Source organism: Camelus bactrianus, chromosome 12 (assembly GCF_048773025.1).
Source record: "Camelus bactrianus isolate YW-2024 breed Bactrian camel chromosome 12, ASM4877302v1, whole genome shotgun sequence".
Lineage (NCBI taxonomy): Eukaryota > Metazoa > Chordata > Mammalia > Artiodactyla > Camelidae > Camelus > Camelus bactrianus.
The window spans coordinates 46,229,207-46,242,295 of record NC_133550.1 but is presented as its reverse complement, the minus strand read 5'-3'; the positions used below and the strand labels follow the sequence as shown (position 1 = coordinate 46,242,295).

At 35.1% G+C, this 13,089-nt stretch overlaps 1 long non-coding RNA gene across 1 annotated transcript in view; it reads right to left on the bottom strand.

Annotated features, from left to right (window-relative positions):
- The window catches only part of LOC141579431 (uncharacterized), a 165,593-nt gene that overhangs the window by 17,600 nt on the left and 134,904 nt on the right, over positions 1-13,089 (bottom strand). The window contains exon 4 of the long non-coding RNA XR_012510794.1: positions 6,067-6,209. This is a non-coding gene — a long non-coding RNA (uncharacterized LOC141579431). The remainder of the gene's footprint in view (positions 1-6,066; positions 6,210-13,089) is intronic.

Below are 13,089 nucleotides of genomic sequence, written 5' to 3'. Positions count from 1 at the left end.
GTTCTAACCGGGAGATTCCTGATTGACTGGTGTAAGATTCCTCTTCCGGAAGAGTTGAAACTGTAATTAAGCCTTGTCTTGGTTTGATGATGTGGGACTTAGTATTTGGGGCCTGTTATGGGGAAAGGTATCTTTAAAGAAATAACTAAATGATTTCGAAGACGTCTTAGGACGTATAAGTGATATATAAGCAGAAAGGAGGAAGTGTAACATGGAAAAAGGCAAGAGACGTTGGCAGCTATTGCACGTGTTGGAGAACTGAGTTTTGTTGGAGTTGTGTGGCAAATAAGGTTAGAAGGAAGGTTTGGGTGTTACTGTACCAAGTCTTGCGTTCCAGGTTAAGAAATTATATTTAACTTACTGAAACAGAGAGAATCAATAAATGTTTATAATTTATAGGAGCAAGATTGTAAGAACACTGCTTTCGTATGACTAGTATAGCCACGATTCGCAGATATAGAGAAAATACTAGAAGGTTTTTGCTTAGGAGCTGGGAATGTACTTTTATTTGGAATCCCCATTTTCCCCAGTCTTTTCAAGTCTTTTATTTCATCACTTTTTGTAAAATTAAAGTAGCTTTCTGATTCTTCTGTAGAACTATTATAGCAGGACAATTGGGAAACTCCTGCCAAACGACTCCATAAAGTCACTGAAATGGCAGTGACTGGCTGGGTCATGTCAACTTACACTCATCCCAGGTTATTGAGAGCCAAGCACTTATCTCTTAGACATGAGAACACTGTTGATCTCCCTGAAGGCAGTCTTACCAGTTTCAACTCAGGGCCTCATGCTCTTGGTCTTTTATAATTAAACCCTTTCCTCTGTTGGTTTTCCTAAGTTCTGAAATTAAATGAGGAAAAAGATCCAGATGAGGTTATTAAGTTACAGAATACTAGGAAGCCCTTCCATTTGATTGTATGGAATAAAGTAAAGCTTAGCAAGAAGACTGTGATAGCTAATACCTCAGACGGAATTCTCTTAAAATGATTATCTAAATAAAACCTTCTTTTAATGAATAACCAGATGAAAAACAACACTAAGTTTCTAATGGTATTTTGTTACCATTTGGGGTGAAGCGTAGCACCTACTGAATTATAAAGATTTTTATCACCTTATTAACTAAAAACCCTAAGAAGAGCAACTTGTGTCTTTTTTTGTGTGTGTTAAAATAAAGTCAATATGAGTAATAATTCTACCCTGGCATCTTTTTGCAGGGGTGATATCTAAGGAGGTACTTAACTTTGAGAGGCTCAGAATACTTCCAAGTATTTGTAGGGTGCTTGGTTATTATGTTTTTGTTTGTTTGATGATGAAACATCATCAGGACCTGCACTGGAGAGTTTAAAGCCCATGTGGCAAAGTACACGTTGCCAGAAGGAACCACAAAGGCAGGGCAACCATGTGTAACACAGCTTTTCTGGGCCAGTCCTGTTCAGACCAGTTGTCCTCAGGTAATTATTAATAACTCTGCCTTTCACTTTCAAAAGTGTCTTGGTTTGGACCATAAATTATATGTCAGGTAAAAGGCACAGATTAAACATTTCTTATCAGCTAAAACAAATATTTTCACAATTGAAAGACAAGACTTGGGTAGTGAAAAGAGCAGGGAGGAAAAAAGTAGAAAAATGAAGAAAAGTGGTAAATAAGACTGGGTCTACTTACCTGAAGACTGTAGCCATAAAATCATTAGAGTGTATTGCCACACACTAATTTTTTTTTTTTTTTAGGTCTAGTTCTATTTAGCTAACCCTATATCCGCAATGACTAAAATATTCTTTGTTGGAAATTTGGCTAAATGACAAGTGGAGAAACTTTGTTGATCATGGCCATTAGCCAAGTAAAACCCATTGTTTGAATAGCAACATTAATTTGCAAACATTACTTTATCAGAACAGGAACACTGACTCAGTGACAGAATAAGAAATAAGAGGCTTGAACTGAAACTTTATATTCTTTCTATTAAATGACACTTAAGATTGTTAATACAGAGTTAGATAAGTGGTGTGAAGACAGCACCGGGATCCAAATGTGTGAAACAGAGTAGTGAGGGTAGTAAGTACACTAAAAATAAAGGCTATGTTTCATTTTGGAAGTGAAATCATCAGCATGTTATATAATTTTATGATATTTTTAATTGAAAGTAACCAACAATATTACCATAAAATAGACATTTTCCACAAAGATAGAAATGAAAAATGTTTTTAAAGTGATGTTCTTAAAAAACAAATCTTTGTGGAATTTCTACACATGCTACATTGGATCCTAATGGAACCATGCTTAGAAAAGGAAGGGGTCTCTAGTTTCACGCTCATGCCAGCATCTCCCTTTCTCTGAATAGAGGATAACATCGTATAACGTCAAAGCCTACTTATTACTTGGTGAAAAAAAATTATTACTTTTTAATTTTGTCATTTTTATAAGCCCATTGGAGAGTATTAAAATGCTATAAAAATAAAGATTTTGGTAAGTTTCATGTCTTGTACTTTTCCCATGGATTCATTTTTATAACTGTACTCATTTTTGGCCTTCTGTTCCAACTATTGCAATTCTAGTAGATATAAAAAAGTTTTATACAAAGATGATATGTGTGCTCACAAAACAAATATGATAGAGAAGTAATTTTGACCCTCCAAGAAGAAAATGGATTTTGCTTTGGCAAATAGTTTCCCTTCCTTTTTAAAAACCTGTTTATTAGGGGAACAAAATCCAAAAGTGTACTCAATTTATAACTCTTTCAATTCATGCATGATCTTTTGTCTATGTCAAATGCAAACACAATTTACAAGAATTTAATCAAGGTATCTTGCCATTTCTATTCTTTTTTCAGTATAATGAAAAATATTTTCCACATCTATAGTTTTCACAATTACTCATTTCATAGCAATATAGTTGGTCTGGTATAACAAAAATACTGGTCATTTGTCTAGTACTAGAAATTTTAATTTCTACTTATGTGCCATATAAATATCACTGCAATCAGTATCTTTAAAATACAAATTTTTGCTTCTTCCAAATTATTTCCTTAATAGACATTCTTTTGATTGCAATAACTGGATCAAACATAAAAAGAGCTACATATTCTTGAAATTTTTTTCATTATAGGAGTTTGTAGTTTTAGTGCAAATTGAGAAGAATTATTTTAAATTGTTAATTTAGTAGGTTTAAATGGTACCTCAAATTTTGCTTGTGATTTATTGATTACTAAGAAGGATAGATAATTTTTCCTAATATTTGTTTAATATTTGTACCCTTAGAGCGTGGAGATGGGATTGCTCAGTGTGGAGGGAAAAGGCATTCAGACTCTGTTTGAAATTAATAACAGATACATCATTTCTTTAATACAATGTCATGATAAGACTAATTCCAAATTGAATGTTATCTATTCAGTCTAATCCTTAACTGGAGATAATAGCAGATGTAACTAAGATAATTTTGTATTTGCAGGGGGAGAAATATTCGATTCCTTTGTCAATTCTGTAAAATTAATTGACAATCAATGGTAAATATATTCAAACAGAATACTCATTGAATCATTACTAAGCCAGAAGATTATGTATACTCATTCTCTGAATACTGATTATTTTATTAATGGTTTATTAAGATGGGAATTGGAAGTAAATCATCCAAGTGTAGGTGTGTTTTAGGTGATACAATTATTTTTCTTTACTTGAGATATTCTGTTTATGCTTAGTATTAGGAAGACAGTACTTAATATTTAAATTTTCTATTTCTCAGTCAAATTATTAGTCTACCAGATATTTTTTATATTTGACTTATATTTTCAAAGGTTATTATATTTATACATTGATGAGTGACACAAAGGAACAAAACTAAGGATATTTACTTCTTTGACTTACTAATTATATATTCAAAATAAGTAAAAATGTATGCATGACTTTGACTTAACAGGAAATTGATAAACTGATTGTGTATCTTAGTTGGCTTTATTATGTGTTTGAAAGAGACAAAAGAACATGCATTAAATTATATACAGAATCTTAACTTTAGATGAAAAAACATTGCCTTCAGAAATATAATTGTTAACATTTTGAGGTATATGATTCCCTTATTTAGATTCCTGCTTCTATTTCATTTAATAAAATATTTTATCAAAAACTCAATTGTAAACTTAATATTCACAAAGGCTTTTAAGTTATTATAAGTAGTTATTTGCATAACGATTATAGCTGAGAGAGTCATAATTTTGTCTGTTTCTTTTTCTCTTGTTGTGGCTCAGCAGTGGATCAAGAGCAAATTGTGATAATTGTTCAATCTGTTAAAACTCAGAAAAAACTCAGGGAGGAAAAAACCTTTTTCCCCTTTTTTCTAGCCATTGTTCATTTAGCACGGAACAATAGGAAGATCTGGCTGACAACAGATTAACTGTAATAAATCTTAGCAGCGCCAACAGTAACACAGGCAGGTGTTATGCACCTCCTATTGTGGTACAAAATACGATACACAACATCATCTAGGGTATTCTTGTCAAAAAATATTTAATTTGAGTCCAATCAAGTCTTTCTATATTATTTTCAGTTTATGAGAAATAAAGGAGATAGAAAACTAGGTAAGACAATTCCTCTGTTAGATACTGAATAACCACTGTGTGTAAAAGAACAAAATCTGGATCACTGAAATTGATTTGTTATTGTTTTGTCCTTTTATCGTCCATTGCTGGTCATAATGCTCTATTAAAAACATCACCATATAAAAAAATTATCACTTCAATTTTTATGGAACTTAAGGTTTGCCTATAGTATTTCATTTGAAACACACCAAGACCTTGGAAGACACATACAGCTGTGCTCATTTTAAAGATGAATCTGACTCTGGAAGGGTAACAGTGCTCTTTCTCCTAAAATATATTGCACTTATTAAACATGACATTCCCGAGGAATTCTCAAGTAGCTGGGGTGGGGGACAAGTTACAGAGCTCCGTGTCATGGGGAATAAATCAGCAGAACTATTTAATTGGCAGCAGGTCTATGAAAGTACACAGAAATTTTTGGGTCATTTAGTTGGTTTGAACATCATCTTGAAGAAGTCATTTATTCATTCAACTGTGTACCAGACAATTTTTGAGGTGTAGGGAAACTGGCAGTGAATGAAATGCCCCTACCCTCATGGAACTGACATTCTGGGGTAAAGGAAACAAACCTTAAACTATTTATTTTAAGCTACATATAGAATTTTTCAACTAGTATTGCATTTTATAGAGAAAAAATAGAGCTGGGTAACTAAGTGCAGGGATTAATAAGGGAGAAGGTGGAACAGAGATGTATCACTCAGGTGATTATGGAAATCCACCGTGATAAGAGATTTGAACTGTGTCTGAAATACGTCAAAACTTGAAGCCTATGAAGATATGAAGAGAGAGACCTGCTCAGGCAGAGGGAACGGAAATGGCCAAGGATTGATGCAGACATAAGCTTGCCAAGCTGGAGAAAGAGCAAGAATATGTGGCTGGAGTGGAATGAACCAAGGGGAAAACAGGAGGAGACAGAATCAGAGAGGCAGCTGATAGCTAGACGAGCTTTGGCAGCTGTGGTAAGCACTTTAAGTCTGAGTGAGATGGGGAACAAGTGGAAGGTTTTGTCAGAGGACCTGTTCGTTGGAATGGTGGTGCTAAAGATTGTTTGGGATGGGTTCAAAGGAGAATGGGAAGTGTATTGGTTTCCTAGTACTGTGTAATAAATTACCAAAAATTTAGTGGTTGAAAACAACACCCCTTTATTAGTCCATAGTCAGTGTCACTCAATGTTTTTCTCATCTGAAGCTCAGGGTTCTCTTTTAAGCTACATCACTGTGGCAGGATTCAGTTCCTTATGGTTATAGGCCTGAGGTTGGCCCCTGTTTCCTTGCTATCTGTTAGCTGGGACTTGCTCTCAGCTCCTAGAAGCCACCCATACTCTTGGCCATGCGACCCTGTCCATCGTAAAGCCAGCAGTGAAGAATTTCCCTCATGTTAAATCTCTCTCACGCTTTGAATTTCTGATTTTCTCTTCTATGAGTAGCTGGAGAAGACTCTCTGTACTTAAAGGGCTCGTGCGATCAGTCCTGACTTACCTGGATGCTCTCTCTGTCTTCAGGTTGCCTGGCACATAACATAACCTGAGCAGGAGTAGTGCATTCATCATACACATAGTCCCAGGGATGACGGAGGTGTGCACACCAAACAGGCAGGGGATCTTGGAGGCCAGCTTTGAATTCTGCCAACCAGGAAGAATAAAATTGGAGTCAGGGAGCATATAGACTGACCTTGGAGACGATTGTTTATTTTGCCTATAGAAGAGAGCAGAGCAATAGGACAATAACCAATAGTAAAGTGCGGGGGTGGAGGGCAGGTCTAAAAAGGATATTTTTAGGATACAGAAAAACCAAAATGGTAGCATATGGATGAGAAAGATCCAAAAAGGAGAGAAAGTCTTTGGTATCTGGAGTGGGCTAAGTTGCTTGAAGGATACTCTGGAGAAGGCTAGGAAGGATGGCATCCAGGGCATGTGTGAAGAGGCTGGTCCTGGGAGACGAGAAGGAGCAGGTTCACCACAAAAAGGAGGAGTCTTAGCTATTTTGCTGGGAGCTGTTGGAAAGTTTCTTCTGTTTCTTTTTTATTTCTCCCACAGTGAAATAAGGAGATTTGTGGGTGAGAGTGAGAGTGGGGAAGTGGGTGATGGAGTGTAAATAAAGCCTTGTAATGGGATGTATACAAGCCAATATATGATGAATGTGAAGATAATTTGACAGAGTATATTATTTTCCCAATGAGAGAAAATCATTTTATGCTCTAGAATTGGTTTTGTATTTTTAAAGAAAAGAAAGGGAAGAAGGAAGAAATGAAAGAAAGGAGAAAGGCAGGCAGCAGCACCTATGCATTTACTGGACTGTTATTTTTCCATTACAGTGTTATTGGTGCTATGAGAATGAATGGAATAGAGTCCTAGTGTGAAGGATTGAGGAGAGTCATGTAAACATTTCATTAAAGTGCACAGGGATATTTACAAGAAGAAATGTGAAAGATGACAGAAGTACTTAGCCTGCCTGGTCAAAATAGAAGAATAACATTTGAGATCGTTCTTAAAGGGAAAAACAAGGATTTGTCCAATAAGAATGGATAGTATTATTTAGAGTTCTCCTTAATTCTGATGAAAAAACATCTTTGGGGTGATAATAGAATAGAATAAATAAGAGTAAAATAGAATAAATCCGGATAAATTTGGGAACTGGTGAGTGCAGTCATGGCTTCAGTCATAGGCCAACCAGTGAATGATTTTCCTCATTTAAACTCTACTGGTCTGAAAAAAACAAAACTAAACAAAACAGAAAAACTCTACTGGTCTGAAAAAAAAAGTTCAGAAAGATGCCTTTGAAGAGAACTTAGCATCAGGATAGTAGTATTTCAGTTCATTAAACTTCAAAATTAATATTGCGTGATTGTTTTAGTAAGACTCAGTTACCCCATTTTTTCAGATTAAATAAAATAGGCAAAAATTCTTCTGGACTTTGCTCTTGCTCCTATTTATTAGATGTGTGACCTATCTACTCAATGCTTTTTGTTTTAAAGATTAATGATATATATAAACTGCTTTTCTTGCAAATTGAGGTCGTGGAAATACCAACAGAAAGCGGTCTTTCACAGCAATTGTTCATAAAGGTTTGTTAACTACTTGGCTATCTTCATTTTGAAACTGCTAGTTAATATTTACAATTAGGACAGTAATTTTTCATAGATATTTTATAGAAACATATAATCTATTTATTTTATTTAACTTTTATGTAGAAAAATACACTAATGATAGGTAAGACTTGTGTAAATTGCCAAGAACCTTATTATTTCTCCTATTCATTGAGCCCTTCAGTAAAAGCAACATTCAGAGTCATTTTAGCACTACTGAAGCTTCCATCTTTGACCTAGGAAAAAAACTGGTTTGATTTTTGATTTTTAGTTTTAGATCATAGTATAATATTGAAAGGAATGTCAAATAAATTTCACCGCAAAAATTGGGCTTGTGATTCTCCTAATAGTTTAGAAAATTAAGTTCGTCATGATTACTTTTCACGACTGTACCAAGCGATTTGCAGGAAAAAAGTGGGTATAGGAAAAACTAGAAATCTTCTATTCATATACCGTTGAATCCTCAGAAACTTAATTCCATTTTGAGTAAGAAGAATGTAGGAATGTAGAACACATATACATCCTCTTCCCTTGAGAAACAAAAATCAGTAATATGATATTCAGGCAAAGAGCATCAGCAGGATACTTGATTAGTTTTTAGTCAGTTTTTTTGTTCAAAAGCAAATGATTAAACTAATTGAAAAGCATCTATAACTAATAACCACCATTTATTAGAAATATTAAACCTTTAAACATTTTAACAATTTATTAAAACAGACTAAATTTTACAAATTATAATTTAGTAATAAATGGTCCCTAAAATTTATATAGTTCAGAAAACACCTGAAAATGTCTCCTTCTGAATTAAAAAATACATATTTGTATGTATATGTGTGTGTCTGTATATGCATATATAATCAAAACGAGAGGCTGATAATACCTTAAAAATATAAATGCCAATCAACCACAATAACGTATTAAAATATTTGACAATAGTTAAGCATTATTAATATGTACTGATCTCTCATGAATCACACACACACAACAGATAAGCACCAAAAGCAATTAGGAAGAAAACCTAAACAAAAATCCTGTGATGTGAACAGAATTTTCAGTGGTTTATAGAAATGTCAGTGCATTGGCATAGAAATTCTAATTTTTATGGACTGAGATATTTTAAATAAATATTTGAAATAAGTATAGGAATTATAAATTGAATCACATCCATAGAACTATGTGTTTTGTATTACCTAGGGAGTAATCTGTGCATATTTCATTTTTTAAGAGCAATTATCATTTAAAGAGACATTTGCATGTTAGAGTACCTAACAGATTTGTCTTAAATTTCAACTTAAAGTTTGTAACTTAGTGAATAGTTCTGAATTCTAATTTTAGGTTGGGAGGCATGAAATTTACTAGGGCCATAATAACAGAATATTTATTAGACAATGGGAATGATGAAAAGCTAAATTTCTATATTAAATTTATAAATAGTTTTACTTTAATATTAAAGCATAGCCCCTGAATCATCTTCTGTAAACCAACTACCCCAAGAACATGACAGACATTGACTAGCTCTTTGAAATCTAGGATGTACATTTCTTACAATTAACCTAGCACCACAGGGCATATGGAGGATGCCCACTAAACATTTCTAAAGTGAGTAATTGTCTGAAGTTGTTAGAATTATGTTTGGTATTAATATTTAATAACATTAGAAATGCTTGTGAAAGAAGGACAAAAAACCCAAGAACACACCTATGTTTTTAATGTGACATTGATTCTAAAATCTAAATTTCATGTATGGATTTTGAAAAATATATATTACATATAATATTTATGCCCTTAATGGAAATTAAGTCTAACTTTTGTTTTTTTAATTCTGAGGAGAGCAATGTGTAAAAACTCCGTTCTAAGCTGTAAGTTTTTAAGTTTTTCCTTTCACAAGAAGCAAAGGTGTGAATTACCCCTGAAAGAGATTTTTATTTGGGGGGAAACCTCTTTAAGATTTTTTCTTTATTTTCAGAAATATACAGCAAGCACTATCCAGATTCACAGGGAAAATGGAAAAATCCCATTTTTGTGTCTTTTTATTGTCAGTTGTGTGCAGTTGGGTCTGGGATGAGTCTCTTTTTATAAGGAAGAATGCTTAATTTAATAGATTAACACAAAACTGTGCCTATAAAATATAGTTTGTTTTCACCTGTGCAGAGCGAGGGAGATTAACCAGAGATCTAAGTACAGGATGTACAAATAGCACCATCTTTGGGAAAGACCCAAAGAAAACCTTGGCCTGGCTTTTTGTGCTGCTCAACCTGGAACTGAAGTTCCCTGACCAAGTCTCAAGGCTGTGTAAGTCTGAGTAGCCTGAGTGTTATAGGTTGTGTATTATGTTCTGATATTAATTGTTTTGATGAGGCCAGAACCTAAGATCCCAGTCCTGTGGTGTCCCCTCAAGGGGATGGCATTTCCATTCTCAGTCATCCTGGAGAAGGCAAACTCCCAAAGAAGACATGAAGGTTACAGGAGACACAATTTAAATTAGACACTAGGTGGTTGGGTTGGGGAGCACAAGCCATTTCCTATTGTGAATCATGTTTGGATCATCTCCCGTGGTAGTGATAGAGGGAGGAGGCGGTGGAAGGTAATATAAATGTTCTGTTTCATTAAACATTCCTCAAGTGGGGCCCAGAATCTATGTTTGTATCAAGCCCTCCTCCCCACCACCCACCACTCCAGGAGTCTGATGAAGATAGTCTGGGTGCTATACTACAAGTGATAATAAACTTGAAGAATAGAAAATTTGGCATACAAAATCAAACATATGATTGGACAAAAAAAACCCTTTTAAAAATGTATTACTTTGTCATATTCAAAAATATCTACCTTGTTTCCCATACCAAAACTATATGTTGTAATCTGCTAGAGCTATATCTAATCAAAACATGGTAAGACTGCACTCTTCCATTTGAAATGGCTGCCATGCCATTGCATAAATGTGGCTAATGTGGTGAACTCCTTGCTCGGATTCACTTAGGGGCTTCATTATCAAACTGGCCTTGGGGGAATCAGAATATGCTGAAATTCATTGCCTTTGGTTCATATTTTAGGTATAAGAAGGGAAATGAGTCTCTTGACTGTCCCTCAGTTATGGAGTGAGCAAGTAACGTCCGTGTGTGAAGGAAGGTTGTCCACAGACTTCCCATTTATCACATTGATAGTCCATGATTCATCACATTTTGGTTTGCAAACAAGATGTAATGATCCTGCTGTATAATATACAGGACAATCTTCAGTTTGACTAATGATTAGTTTTAAAGATAATATTCTCTCAATGCATGGCAGCTGGTAATTATTTATTTCTTTGTGTCATCAAGGCATACAAGCAATTTTAAAGTAAAAGAAAAGCATCCATATCACTCAGCAATGATAAACACCACAGAAACAACAATGATCTCTTCCTTGCAAACATTTAACCTTCTTTTTTGGTCATATATCATGAAAATATATGTAGAGTAATTATTTACTTGAAATTAGAAATGACCATGAACTTTTTAAACAGGAAGTCAAACCCTTGGGTTTATTGCATTAAAATTTGTATTTTTCTCTGGAAAACAGAAGTGAGTCAAGATATATTTTTGGAACTCTTACTGCAACCACATCCTTAATCAGACCTTCCACCTCCACCATCTCAGAGAAGAAACTTCACAAGGCAGGTCCAGGTGGCCATTTTTGTCGTGTATGATACTCCCACTTACCCCTGACAGCAGGTGACCAGTCCATGATAGAACTATCTGTTAGAGGATGAGGAATGTATTGGATTTTCTCTTTGGGAATTTCAGGAGAAAAATGAGGTTATACTGTAAGTTGTTGCTTGGGACCTCTAAAGTTGAAATTAATGCAAAATTGGACTTGAATTTACACCTGTGGCAAACCCTACTATGGCAAGTAGAAGCTAGGCATAAGTAGAGTAGACCAGCCATCAGAGAAGGTACAGCTGATGTAGGGAAAGAAAAGCAAGTGAAAGATGGAGAATCCAGAGCTGGCTTCATGGAAGTGGAATCTGTTCAATCTCACAGGATCCCACACAGAAGGGCCCTGCCCTTGGCTAATTGCTCTTCTGTCATTCACTTGCTTGAAATTCTTGCTTGCTTTTGAGCAAGGGATCCTGCATTTTCATTTTGCATTGCACCTTGCAAATTATGTAACTGATCCTGCCTATTATTCCCTTACAATTTCTTCTCTACAGAGCAGCCAGATTAATTTTTAAAGCTATAAATCAATCACAAGTTTCCCTGCATAAAACCTTCTATTTCTGGCCTGCCAGATTTTTAGAATGAAATCCATGCTTCTGGCTTTGGGCTTAGAGAACCTACACTATTTGGCTGCAGCCTAACTGGCCCATAGTTCTGCTGTTCTGCTCACTCTTGCCATGTCAGCCTTCTTTGTGCTCTTCCCACAAGTGCAACTCTTTTTTCCCTAGGTTTCTGTGTTTTCTGATCTTCAGTCTAGAAATCCTTTCCTGCAGCTCTCCTCCTCCTACCTAACTTTTAAAAATAATTCAGACCTGACCTCCCGTATTACCTCATTAGTCAGACATTCTCTAAGCAGCACTTCTTAGTCACTGTTTATTGCATTTTCTCTCATTATGTACATTTATTTGTTATTTTATTTGCTCCCTCATTTTTGATCTGTCTCCTCAGCCAGCAGTCCCCACCCTCCCCCTCCCCCGTGTCATCCCCATGAGGGCAGGGATGTCATTTACTGGTTTGCAGTTGAAGCCTCGGCACTTACATCAGTGTGTGGAATATGGTCATTGCCCACAATTATTTCTTGAACAAGAAAATGAGAGGTATTAGAAGTCCTAGAAACAGAAAAAGTAAATTTGATACAGTTAAGTGCCTAGGGTATTTGTGAATATCAGCTCCAATAAAAGCACCATAAAATTGTTCATTTGGTCACAAAATTAAGAGAAAAGTTAGAAAATAGAGATACTGTTTTATTTAGAGATAATGTTTATCAATAGAGAATATAGTTAAGAAATGACAATTCTGATATCATTTATCCAAGAGTGTCAGAGAATATTTATTTTACTCAATTTTCCCTTATGTGTGAACGTCTGGGAGCAATACAAATCAGAGGCAGTGTTTATGCTTTGAGTATTTCTCATGATGAGTAATCTATTGCTACTTGTATGTATACACTTGTGCAATGACAAAATGCCATTCAAAACACAGTAATGTTCCAAGAATGTTATTAATAACATACTCTCTCATGTCAGCACATTTCCACTAAGCTAGCCACACCTCAAAAAGGATGCATATTTTAATGTGTTCTAACACTCTACGTTCAGTGTTTTCTGTGACAACACATTAAACCAGTGTTTTCCTAATGGTGTGTCACAAAACTCAAATGGACTGTCTGGACAGGCATATCAGCTATGGCTGGACAGCAGCCCACCCTTCTCTCCTGGAGCT